At 36.7% G+C, this 13,542-nt stretch overlaps 1 long non-coding RNA gene across 3 annotated transcripts in view; it reads left to right on the top strand.

The window, feature by feature from the left end:
* The window catches only part of LOC119864638, an 80,361-nt gene that overhangs the window by 10,726 nt on the left and 56,093 nt on the right, over positions 1–13,542 (top strand). The window lies entirely within an intron of this gene.

The following is a 13,542-nucleotide window of genomic DNA, read 5'->3' as shown; positions in this document are numbered from 1 at the left end:
ACATTCTGGGGAATGTTCAATGTGCCCTTGAGGAAAATATATTCTCCTATTGTTGGACTGAATGTTCTGTGTATGCCTACTAGGTCCAATTGATCTTTAGTGTTTTTCAAGTCACCTCTTTCCTCATTGATCTTCTGTCTGAATGTTCTATCCACTATTGAAAGGGAAGTATCGAAGTCTCCTATTATTGCTATCGAGATGTTTATTTCTCCCTTCAGTTAATGTGTGATTCATATATTTTGGAGCTCTGGTGTTTGGCACATACATGTTAATAATTGTTATATCTTCTTGGTGAATTGACCCTTTTATCATTATATAATTCCTTCTTTAACTCTTATAACAGCTTTTGATTTAAAGTCTATTTTGTCTGATATTAGTATAGCCACATATGCTCTTTTTTGTTTACTATTCGCATGAGATATTTTTTGTATTCTTTCACTTTCAACCAATGTACATCCTGAAATAAGGTAGGTTTCTTATAAACAGCATATAATTGAATCTTTTTAAAAAATATATCCATCTTCCCAACCTATCTCTTCTGATTGAAGAGTTTATCCACCAACATTTTTTAAAAATATTTTATTTATTTATTCATGAGAAACAGAGAGAGAGAGAGAGAGAGAGAGAGAGAGAGAGGCAGAGGGAGAAGCAGGCTCCATGCAGGGAGCCTGACATGGGACTTGATCCCATGTCTCCAGGATGAGGCCATGGGCTGAAGGCGGTGCTAAACTGCTGAGCCACCCAGGCTGCCCTATCCACTGACATTTAATTAGAATAAGAAGGCACTTACTTTTGCCAATTTGTTTTATGCTTTCTCATGTCTTTTAGGTTTTTTGTCCCTCATTTTCTCCATTACTGCCTTCTTTTGTGTTTGAATTTTTGTAGATTATTGTTTGATACCATTTATGTTTTAAATGGGACTCTTTTAAGCAAATATTATTTGATTTTTAAAATCCATTCTGACAGTCTTATCATTACTTTGAATATTTAGTCCATTTTACTTAATTATTTATATATTTGAGTTTACATGTACCAAGTTACTATTTATTTTCTGTTTGACCCACTTGTCTTAGTTGCTTTAACTCTTCCGTCTTACCTACTTTTTAATCAGATATTCTTCGTATTCCATTCTCCCTTTTGTTAACTTGCTACTCTAGAGATTACCACATGTGTTATTGATTTATTACAATATAATATAAACAAATACTGTACCACCTTTCCATTAAGAGAAAATGCTTTGGACACTTTGACTTTATTCTACTTTTAACTTCTAGATTACTGATGACAGTTTGATTATACATATATATGAAACCCTAAAAGACTTTACTACTATGGTTTTGTATAGTCAATTTTCATTCATGTTCACCTACATATTTTACTTTTTCTCTGCTCTTTAATATTTCTTGGAAGTATATGTTTTATCTGAGATCATTTTATCTTCTGCTGTGAGAACTAATTTTAGTATTACTTTTAATGAAGTAAAAGTGTGTGGTGAATTCTCTTTTTTTATTGTTTGAATGTTTTTAATTTTTGAAGTCAAGAATAGAATTATAGGCTGGAATTTATTATCTTTCAGCACTTCAAATATACCATTTGTTATTTCCTTGACTCTACTGTGTTTATTTTGAGAAACCACCTCTCACAGATAAAGTTTATCTTTTGAAGGTAGACTGTCCTTTTTCTCTATGGCTGTTTTTAACAACTTATCCTTGTTTTAGATTTTGAGCAGTTTAACTATGATGATTTATCTTTGCTTTTATTTGTATTTAACTTGTCTGGATTTCTAGAATGTCTTAGATTTGTGGCTCTTGTATCTTTTACAGAAGTTGGAGAATTCTCAGCCATTGTATCTTCAAATACTACTTCTGTCACATTCTCTCTTTCCTCTCCACTTACACATATGAGGCATTCCTTTCTATCTCTCATATCTCTTGTGATATTTACTATATTTTGTCTGTTCTTTGATTTAGATATTTTCTATTGACCTTCCTTCAGTGCATAGGTCACATTCTCTTCAACATCTATCTCCTACTATTAGCTGTTGAGTCTGTTGTTATTAGATGTTGAATCTTTTGAAGTGTTAATTTTAGATATATTTTTAAGTTCTAGAATTTTACTTTTTAGAAAATCTCAATCCCTGGTTAAAGTATCCACCAATTTATAACTTCCATAGTTTAATTTTTTTATTAAATATCTTGGCATACATAGTAATTTTTTATCAAATGCATCTCATTTAATCTAAAGTAATTATAAATGCTCCTGATGAAAAAAAAGAAAAAAATCTCCAAGAAAGGATTTATCTTACTTGTGCTGATCAGATACATAACCACTTTAATTCTATCAGGAACTGAGCTCATTTGAGGCTTGATGGTAGTTTTATAAATTTGTGTGAGGTGATAGTCTACCTGTGTGAAGTGATACTGCACATTTACCTTCCTCTTCTACATCTTTTCACCCAGGAGATGTTTATTCAGTGATGATTCCTGCCTGACTGTTTTATCAAATTAGCTACTGTAAAATAATGATTTTTCCCCCTCTATCATTCCTCCCTTATTTATTTATAAGCTGGCATTATTTTGTGGTGAATAATTTGTTGTTGTTGTTGTTTTCATTTGTTTTGGAATCAAATCATCCCTTATTTGGCTAACTTAAGCTTCTTCAGCTTGGCTTCTGTATCCTTTTGACACATTCCTATGCCTTAACCTTTGTGGTAAGACAAGTAGTCTATGCCTTCCCTGCCCTAGCCCTGGAATCAAATGTTTCTTCATGAATCTCTGATTTCATCAAGTGGAGGATTTTTTAAAATGAAGATTTGGGTTCTAGACATTATTGCCACGGGTGTGTCATTGTTTATAGATTCTTTCTGTAGAAAGGACTAGGAAATATATGTGTATGTATGTAAATTTACACCTTACGTATGTATAAATTTATGTGTCTATCAACTTACCTATTTATATTAAAAGATACAATAATAATATTTTAAAAATCCCATCCAATATCACACAGTACTTAAATGTATTCATTTGTTCAAGTGTAAAGGACGCTGAAAGTAATTTCAGGATTGTTAAATACCATATCACTATGAAAAGAAAACCCACTAACTACAGTTTAATATTTGTAGTACTTTAACTAAAATAAAATTTATATACTGTGAAATTTGCAAATATTTAGTATCCAGTTTAATGAATTTTCACAGACAAGAATTTTTTAACTCCCCAGTGACCCTAATGTCTAATCAGAGTTCACTAGTTATGCACTGTTCAATGGTGCCTTCTTAAGTTTTAAGAAATCAACATGGTGAGACATCTTTTGGCAAGTTTTTAAAGGGGACAGACCTCAGTTTTCTCAGTTTCTGCTATTCTAGGGAAAGTTGCTGGTGAAGCAAGTTTAGACCAATGACTTTACAGTAGTCCCTGTAAGTAATTTCTTTTCCATTAATAGGTGGTTTCCTTTAAAGAGGTATTGCAAAAGCTTTTCCATTTCTTAAAATTGAACTTACCATTTATGGAACAACTTCTTTGATACTCATGGCATGATAATTGTGGAGTGCTATCAGAGAAGAAGGCTTAAGGGGGAGAGAAGCTGAAATGCCTACTCTGTTTTCACACTGTTATCAGTAGCTTCTCTCCATATTCCCTTTGAAGGTTTCAAGGCTTCCAAAAATACCACTCTCAAGATACTTGCTAAGTCATTTCAGCTTCCAAGACTTGAGTTATTATCTTTTGTCTCCTTGAGGATGTAGAAAAGTCACTTGAGGGGATTCTAACCAATTAATATTAAGGATTCTATGTTAACAGTGCCAGCACACAACTATGCACCTTATATTTGACTTGGTATGCCTTACTGTGAGAGTCAGTTGTGATCTAGTTATAGAGATATCTTAGAGATCATCTCCTTTTGCAGGAACTTGCATGGTAGGAAAGTAGCTTAAGTTGCTTGAATAAAGGGACAGGGATTTTTGTTGTGGGGTCAACTCTGAAACTTGCCTTGAATCCACTCTTTGTCAAGCTGCATAAAAAGCTTATAGTGATGACTGAATAGGTGCTATACACATTGTAATTTTAGTTACGAATAGTTGCAATATTTATAAGGCTAGACAGGACTAGTTGCAATATTTATAAATTCTTTTTTTTAAATATGTATTTATTTATTCATAAGAGACACACAGAGAGAGGCAGAGATATAGGCAGAGGGAGAAGCAGGCTCCTCTCAGGGAGCCCAATGTGGGACTAGATTTCAGATCCTAGGATCACTCCCTGAGCCAAAGGCAGACACTCAACTGCTGCGCCACCCAGGTGTTCCAATAGTTATAAATTCTTGATGCTCTTTAGAGGGTAAACTTTATCTTTTGTTATTTGCCAGAATAGTGTTGTTTTAGATATTTTTGCCTCTAACATTGAATAACTTAAGAATGGGCTTATTTCAGGATCAGGACAGGTAACTAAGTAGCATCAGTAGATTATTTGCATCTATCAATCAATGGATGGTGTAGATTATAGTGGTTATTCAAATAGATATGTGGAACTTGACCATATTTGGGCTTCATTCTCAACTATAGATAATTATTTTTCCCCAATTATGAATGTTTTATCAAGTATCAGATTTTTTTTCCATTTGGTTGTTTTATTTTTAAATAAAGTTTTTTAACTTATAGTAATTTTTTGAAAAAATATTTAGTTGGTGCACAATGTTATATTAGTTTCAGGTGTACAACACAGTGATTTGACTGTTCTATACATTACACAGTGCTTACCATGATAAGTACAGTTACTGTCACCATATCATGTTATTACAATATTATTGATCATTTAAAACAGTTAAAGGCTTACAAAAAAATTGTGAAGATAGTACAGTGTTTCCATGAACCCCATACCCAACTTCTCCTCTTCTTAGCACTTTATGTTAGTAAAGTATATCTTTTATAATTAATGGACCAGTATTGGCCTATTATTATTAACTAAAGTCCACATTGTGTTCATATTTTTTATAAGAGAATATTATTAGAAATGAAGGTGTGGGCCCTAGGTGTATTCCTGCTACTGGGGAGTTGCTTCTAGGCCCTCTAAGATGACAGAGCAAGGAAATATATGTGTATATACTCACTGATGTAAATACACAAACACCTGTATATGTACACATCTATAAATATTTCTGCATGAAACCATCAATGTATCTATAGATATAGATATAGATATACATTGTATCTATATCAAGATAGATATCTATCTATAGATAGTATAGATATAGTATCTATATCAAGCTATAGATATCTATATAGATATAGATATGGTCTCTATATCAAGCTAAATACTCATATTGAGGTCTCCAACTTGGATCCATTACCACATGGATCATTTTTGTTTTCTCCCCTACCATCCGCCATGCATCCAATTAATTGTTCAATTTCAATTTACCTAGATGGAAGCATCAGAATTGAAAACCCATACCCATGTGAGATATAACTCTGTCAACTACAGTAGGGTACTTTTGTAGCTTCTTTTGCATCTAGTCTTATCTTATTTACTCATTTCCAAAGTTACTTAGACCATCATCTTTTCCTCTACTTTCTTCATTGAAGTTATTTTATACTTGTGGAATATAATTTATTTTGTCCCATTCTACATTCTAACCTTAGGTTCCCCCCAGTCTTCTAAATGACTCTTCAAATTTCGCATACAATAAAGATCAGTCTTTGTGTTTTAAAGTTCTATAGGTTTTGACAAATGCATGATGGCATGTATACACAGTGTCGAATAAGTATCTTTCCTGCCCTGAAAAGTACCCTGTGCTTTACCTACCTACTGAGAAAATAATTAACAAGAAGTTTATGATAGGTTTTCTTGATTTGAATCTTTTATAGACAAAAAGAATTATTAGAAGTGGAAGGCATCCAGAAGAATAATAGAAGCCAGATCTGTCCTTTGACAGAGAATGAAATTGAGGCATGATATAATTGTGTCTAAACTTACAGTGTTTCAAACTAGTCACTGTCAGGAGTGTAGTCATTTGCATGTCTAAATTAGTTTCTACTCCAAATAAGTCTCAACCACTCTAGTAGGAGGGCATGGATGTGGTCATGGCAATTCAACACCAATGAAATAATGACTTCTTGGCACTGTGCCTGAATGGTGAATGAAACATACTAAAAACAAGGCAGGCAGTGATGTCTCAATGATTAGCCTTGGTAACTGTCAGGAATTAGACTGAAATCTGAATACAGGAAAAGAGAAATATTTATGTGTTATGATGAGAGGGAAAGTGGAACACACTGTGTATAGGCTGAAGAGAAAGCATACTGATGGGAGTGACAGTAATGAGATTATATGTATTATAAGCACTGACAATTAGACTCTCATTACTAAAATACACAAAGGGAATGAACACAATTATGTAGCAGACACTACGGGACAATGAACTTATTAAACCATTTGCACTGCAGTCTATAAAAGTTTACTGCTAGATTTTATGCTTTGTGAGAACAAAATTAAGTATTTTCCCTCTTATTTCCCTATAAAATTGGGGGAAACTAATATCTGAGGAAATGAGAATAGAAGTGGGTCTTCAGCAGTCTTCCGGTTTGGGGATTTTCCTACTGCACTCCTTGGAATGTTGAGTGTGAAGTGAAAGGGAAGAGAAAGCATATTCCAGTCTCCTCTGGCCTTCTTCAACTAGAGCAATTCTCCCTTTATCTCTTTTATAAGCTGGTTGATTGGTTACCTTTGGAATGAAGAGCCTCAGGCTTTCAGGGATGAAATGGTTTGCTTAAGGTCACACTGAACTTGAATGAGAATCAAATCCTAGTCTCCTGTTGGTTCCTCCCATGACATTCCATTGTCACTTGTTCCATTACAATTGGGTAGTGGTAAAAGCACATTTTGTCCATGATTGTCTCCCCCTTGGAAGACATCCTGACATGACATACTTCTCCAGCATTCCAGAAGTTGGCAGTGAGGATTAATTCCAAGACAGCACACCAGCACTGAGGATTTTTCAGAGAAAATGCCTGGATGAGGTAAAAGGGCCATATGTGTCAGACTATGCTAATTCTTATTGATTGAGGTGATCGGCTTCAAATATAATGGCCCACAGTAAAAACTAAAGGTATGAAAGTACTAATTAGGAACTTACTCTGTGAAAGTTACTATATAAGCACTTTCTATATAGTATTTAATGCATTTAGAACTAGAGAAATAGGCCATTCATTTGAAATTATGACCAGCAGTCAACAAAATATTTCTGTTCGGTTTATGCAAGATATAGTTTAACACATATGGAGAATTAAAAAAAGAATAATTAAACTTATAGACATTTACTTGCTACTAATTGGAATGGGTAGGGTTTTTGGAAGCAGGAGTATTCAAGATTGTATAAAAGGTGGCTATTCAACTCATTTTAATTCAGAAATGACGGGGATCCCAGTTATTTGCTGTTCTACTATAGTCTGTTCCTCTGAAGCCAGTATCTCTACTTTGATGTGAATGTCTGTGGATGGGATCACCCAGGCTTTCTTGCCAGCTAACTTCTAATAGGAGGCAGAAGACAGAAGGCAAGAGGATGGAGAGGCTGAGATATACTGCTTCAGCAGTGCTTCTCTGGCAGGAGGCAAGACCTTCTGACACTAGTTTCTGTGAGGTGGCAAAGTCTCGATGGCTCTATCTCCCAGGGGACTTCAGTAACAGTATTTCCTCCAATGAACTGTCACCCCGTGGCCTCCCAGTTCAGCACTGGGACTTCCCTAGTTTCTGGGAACCTCATCATCCTTAACCTTGCCCTCCCCTCTCTAAGTTATCTTGTCCTTAAAATCTTCTCACTTGAACCCGATGGGATGAATCTCTTTCTTGCTTGAACTCTGACAGAGGCAACAAATGACTGTAATGTAATAAGAGTAGTTTTCTTGTGTGGCTCAATGTTGACTTTGATCGCATTGTCTCAAGTGAAACTCCCAAAATGTGATGAACTACATCAACTCCACTGGCTTTCTGGATTGACTAAAGAGCCGGCCTCTCTGCATATATAATGTGAAGAAATTCTTGTACATCTCTTAAAGCTTCTCCTATCCTTTCTTTTTACCTCCCTCCCTCCCTCCCTCCCTCCCTCCCTCCTCCTTCCTTCCTTCCTTCCTTCCTTCCTTCCTTCCTTCCTTCCTTCCTTCCTTCCTTCCTTCCTCTTTCCTTCCTTCCAATTCTCGCATAATTCTTCACATACAGTAAGCAAGGTGAAAGAACCTCTGGAGGTTTTTGGTTTTGTTTTGTTTTTTAATGATTTTTGATTTAGAAAAGAGCTTTCTGTGACTGAGCACAGAGTGGCTGCCACATTTTGTAATGGAAGCCGTATTAGGCTACAGAGACCTGGGTTTCATTTCTTGCTGTCTAGTTTTAGCACAGCCACATAGACTCGATGATCCACTTTCTTTAATCAGTAATAGAAGGTATGGGGCTGTGTCAGCCTTACAGTTTGTGTACTGTATTTGTCTCCAAGTGCATGAATGATCCTATTCACAGGTTTGCATGTAATTTAACTTTGCTTTATATTTATAGACTGATTTGTAGGTCTAGATATTAAGTCTCTTCAGCACAGAATGAAAAGGCTGACTAGTCTAGCATAGTATCACACACTATGGATTCTCTTGGAAGATAGAGGCAGGGAGCTCATGGCATGCATGCACATTCCCTTATTTCTCAGTGTTCAGGGGCAGTGTTTAAATCACATAGCATTCAGTGCCTCTGTAGCTGCAGATGAGATACCAAAACAGGTTCCATTGGAAGCACATGGCTCATTTTCAATCCTGCTCAGCAATGAAGACAATCTGTTTCTCTTCCCTGCCCACCTCCCTTCCCCTCTAGGCTCTGGGCTGCTCCCTTCCCTCTGCAGCTATTTCCTAAGCACGACTAGAGGGAGCTGCAGACTAAATTGCCTTCTCCCTTTGCATCTTCGTACATGTCAGATGAGATCAGATTCAAACCAAGTTCTATTCTCTGCAGTGCTGATTCAAATCGAATCAAAATATCTGTTACGTGGGACATGATTGGAAGTATATTTACTTTACTGCGTTCTCTAATGGTGCTGTCATCCCGTCCCTGAGGCAGAGATACGAGGGGAGCTGATGAATCAGAACTGCTTTCAAGGCGGAATCTTTTCCCTTGGTTCTGCCCTAGGTGGTCTCCATGAACATCCCCACGTTGAGACCCAGATCATGGAGCTCACCTGGAATTCTGACCGTCTCCACACTTTTGCTTTCAAATTACACAAACCTGTAGAATTCCCTTTTATTTTCCACTATTTTGCTAACAGTGAGGGAACATGGTCCTTGAGGCATTTGTGCCCACAGCACATGATTTTTGTTCATCTGTGCTGGTCACTTTAACTTCCTCTTCCTCTATCTTTGTGCTTTATTTTGCTACCAGATCCTTAAGCAGTAATCTTTTTCTTTATAGAAATTAAAATGAACTGGGCTATGTTGGACTCTCTCTCAAATCCACACGGTGTCTCTCTTTCTCTGGAAGAAGAAAAAAAAGCAGAATGAAAGGTTTACCTAAACATTGTTCTTTTCCCTTTATTTTTACACAAACACTGTTTATGCTTTTTAAATAGATGTATCTTTTTTGGATACAAAGGAAACTTTGTTGTTAAATCCTCTCTTTTAATAGTCCGTCTGAGACAAAGTTTCAGCTTCCTCTCCTGTTCACTTGAGATCACTGTCCAGAGGCAGGTGCAGATACAGCGTGATGGCTTATATAAGAGAATGTGTTCAGGGGCTTTTGGGATCCGTAGTTCAAGGACTGTGGAAATGTTGGCCGTGTTTGAGGAACTTTGTCTTTTCTCTCATTCGGGGATGATCGCTCTTCCACGAATGAGGGTGAAGGGTGTTTCTGGCATTTACCCTGATCTCTACTACAAACCAACTTGCTCTTAGGGAAAACAGGGACAAGGAAAAACCCTGCTCTCTTTATGCACCTGGCAGGCTCATTCCTAACAGGAACATTGAGCAGTGTCCCATCCCACCACCTGGAGGAGATAGGAAGAAAGAGAAAGAGACAGCACAGAGCACTCAGCCCAAAAGCTCCTGACAGGAGGATCAGACACATTTGTACCAACCATTCATATGAATGTATCTAAGCATACAAAGTGGGGACACGTAGGGGCACATGAGGTTCTTTCCTGCCACTCGTGCTCTGTACCATCTCTGACAGAATGTGTCTCAAAACTGATCTTGAGTTTAGACAAGAGGAGACATGTACGAGTAGCCCTGGGCTTGGTCTCTACGCTCTGTAATTTCCTGTTCCCTTAACAATCGCTGCTTTGCTGGTTTTCATTTGGGCAGCCGTTGTGTTTGTCTATTCAGTGCCCTTTTTAACTTAAAAAATTAGAGTATCCATTGTCCTTTGTAAAGTTAAGGGGAAAACACTTCAAGTCTTGAAGGGGCTGTAAGTCAGGATGCACCTCCTCTCTTGACCAAGAAGTCACCACACAAGCCAGGCTGTCATGGGAGATCCATCCCGGAAGAGTGCCTCAGAGAAGGAGAGTAATGGATTCTGATTTCTGTGACTGGCCTGGCCTTAGAAAGCATGCCTGTAAATTCCCAGTTACCTGAATTTCCACAGCATCTTTGGATCATGGCCTTTCCAAAGCTTGGTCCTTTAACTTTCTATTGAATTCTATGACCTACCAAACATACTTTGAATAAGTTCCCTCTCCTTTTCTTGAAGTTGTCATATCAATTTTTGTTGCTTACTCTCTCTCCCCCTTCCAACCCTACTTGCTTTAATATTTCTGTGTTTTTTTTTTCTATTCTTAAAAGCCCATGATGTATATCACTTGCAGAATAATCTCCTTACCCTATAGCTGATTCATACTTGCTAACATCCTAAGTGTTTTCACTGGTCTGTGTTTGAATTCCTCAGACTGGATTTTAACACTTTACATATGCTCTCTGAACCTGCCTTCAAAAGAAGACACTCTCAAAGAGTCATGTGCTGCAAGATCCTTAAGTTCAAAGGTTTTATGTGACCACATGGAGTTCATATGTTTTGCTTCATTACTGCATATTTCAGTGTAATAGAAGCAAGGCATGTGAATTTGAAGGCAAATACAGGAATGTCTTTCAGGGAAAACATATACTTTATTTTGCCTGCATTGCTCTTTCTTGCTGTTTGTCTTACATAAAATCTCTTTTTAAAGGGTGAGCTAATTGTCACACATACCTTTGTAACTTATTGTTTCATGCTCAGAAAGCATTTAGCAAATATTTGTTGAATATATGAGTGATTAGAACAGTATTGAACAAGGCCAAAGGCCCTATCATTAATCTGGGAAGCTTCAGCTTTTCTTTGTAAATTTAGTATGGGAGTGAAGATGATGTTGCAATAACAATCTTAGATTTTTAGAGAATACTCGTAGGAATATTCTAGGAGTTGCTCAGAATGCAGGTAAGTCTTCTGACTTCTCCCCAGCCTAGAAGATGCCAATAATAATGTGCTGACTTAGCCATGTAATTGTCCTACCATAAAGGAGTTGTATATTTCTTTAACGAGCTTGAGGTCATAGACTATCGTATATTTCATTGTTTCTTCTATCCCTGTTGGATAAACATGGAAATAAAGTTTGCATTTTACGAATTGATTTATATTATTTTGGTACTAGGTGGGTTCCACTTGTTCAGAGTTATAAATATATTCATGCTTGGGCCCTTTGTAACCAGGAGTATAAATCTTCAAACTTTTTGTTCTGAATTTGGTCACTGAACCAACTGAGACGCCAAAATCATGGGCTTGCCTTCACCTGCTCTGATTTCTAATCAGTCCCTAGGTCTGGAGTTGGGGGAGGGAATGGCAGGTATTAGAGAAGCACTTCCAGGTGAGACCAGGAACCCATTCATGTCTCAGAGGAAAGAGGGTTTGCTATAGCAGTTTTCACCTCCCCCTCGACCTAGATACATTTATCACAGGGATTTTGGGTAACAGGCTACACGTTTACTGTTTTAAACACTGTACCTTGACTCTATTTCCTTTTACTTGCTTTTGTACATTAAAGGAAGGAAAGGATTGTGGCTTAGGAAAGAAATCATACAGTGAAATGAAGTCACTTTTTCAAGATATATTTGGATATTTCCAAAGAAGTAGAGCCTCTATTCCAGGGGCATTTTGTGGCACAGGCCCTTACTAACTGTCCTAAATTTTTACAAGGCAGGTTGGCCTTGCTTAGGTTGTACCTGTGTGTTGCATGCTTAGATTCCATAAATGTTTGGAGTTATTGATGGCATGCCAGCATTTTTTCAGTCAATGAAAGCTGTAATGAAGTTTTCTTAAAATATGTAATCTATATGTATAAAATTCATATAATAACTTTATACATATATATTTGCAGTGATTATTTAATGCTTATATATCTTATGAATTTATACATATATATTTGCAATGAAGATATTATTTAATGCTTATGTTTTATGGATTACTAAAAACTGTCATTTTGTAATTAAAAGTGTCATGATACACTAATATATGTGTATCTGGCTGTAGTTTCTGAAATAAAACTTATCATGCGTGATGTTACTGGTAAGAATATGAGGGGTAGATATGGGATCCATATGAGCAAAATTTTGAAATTATTCTGATAAATTCAGGACTTGTGAGCCCTGTGAATTATGCAGATGAATGTTTTGTCAGTTTCGGTTTAAGTTTCAGGGATGAAAGCTGATTTAGTCTTCTTCTCTCCTTCTTCCCTTCCTCCCCTTCTATATATCCTCTTTGCCCCTCCCTTTTTGTCCAGCAGTTAAAAAGCGTGCTGAGAAAAATTTTGTTCCCTATTCATTGAAATTAAAACTCTTCAAGCTTGTAAGTGGGTCTTTAAAGCCTGCAAGTTGCTGAGGGGCTTTGTCACTCTGATCCATTCACAGAGCAGCCCTTCCACATTTCATTCATAATAATTCTAGGTCCCATATTTGACCTTAAGGTAAGTTGTATGAAGGCATCAATAATAGGGTCAGGGGACCAAGTAACTTCAAACAGGAGGCAAATTGAGGGAGATTCTGGAGGCCCATCACTCATTCTGCAGCACAGGAAAATGGGAGCCAATGAGATTCACAAGGAATACAATTTTGTGACTGAACAACCAAGCTCCCCTGTCAAGCATAACACAGAGTAAAACACCAAAGCTATTGCCAAAGGCATTAGCTAGTTTCCAGTGAATTGAGTGCAAACTAGTAAATACTCAGCAGTCTGACGACTCAAAGTGCAATGTGAAACAAGTTCAGGAGTCACGGTTTATAGGAGCACAGTCTCCTTCTCCCTCCGGGGTAATGACTCTCAGAAGCCCTGATTAGAATTTTATTTCAGTTGGTCTCATTTTGCAACTAAGGGTCCACAATGTTTGAGGCATTAATATGTTTTCTGTTCTGATTTACCAGTAAGTTTGAGTTTACAACATTAGAAATCTTACCTAGACAAAGTCTTTCACATAGTGAACCACAACACCTGTGTAAATCAGCAGTGGTACAATTAAGTTCATCTTTTATATATTTAAATATACTTAAATGAAAAATATAGA

The sequence above is a fragment of the Canis lupus genome, chromosome 20 (assembly GCF_011100685.1).
Source record: "Canis lupus familiaris isolate Mischka breed German Shepherd chromosome 20, alternate assembly UU_Cfam_GSD_1.0, whole genome shotgun sequence".
NCBI lineage: Eukaryota > Metazoa > Chordata > Mammalia > Carnivora > Canidae > Canis > Canis lupus.
The sequence above is the reverse complement of the archived record's forward strand: the minus strand, read 5'-3'. Positions and strand labels throughout refer to the sequence as shown.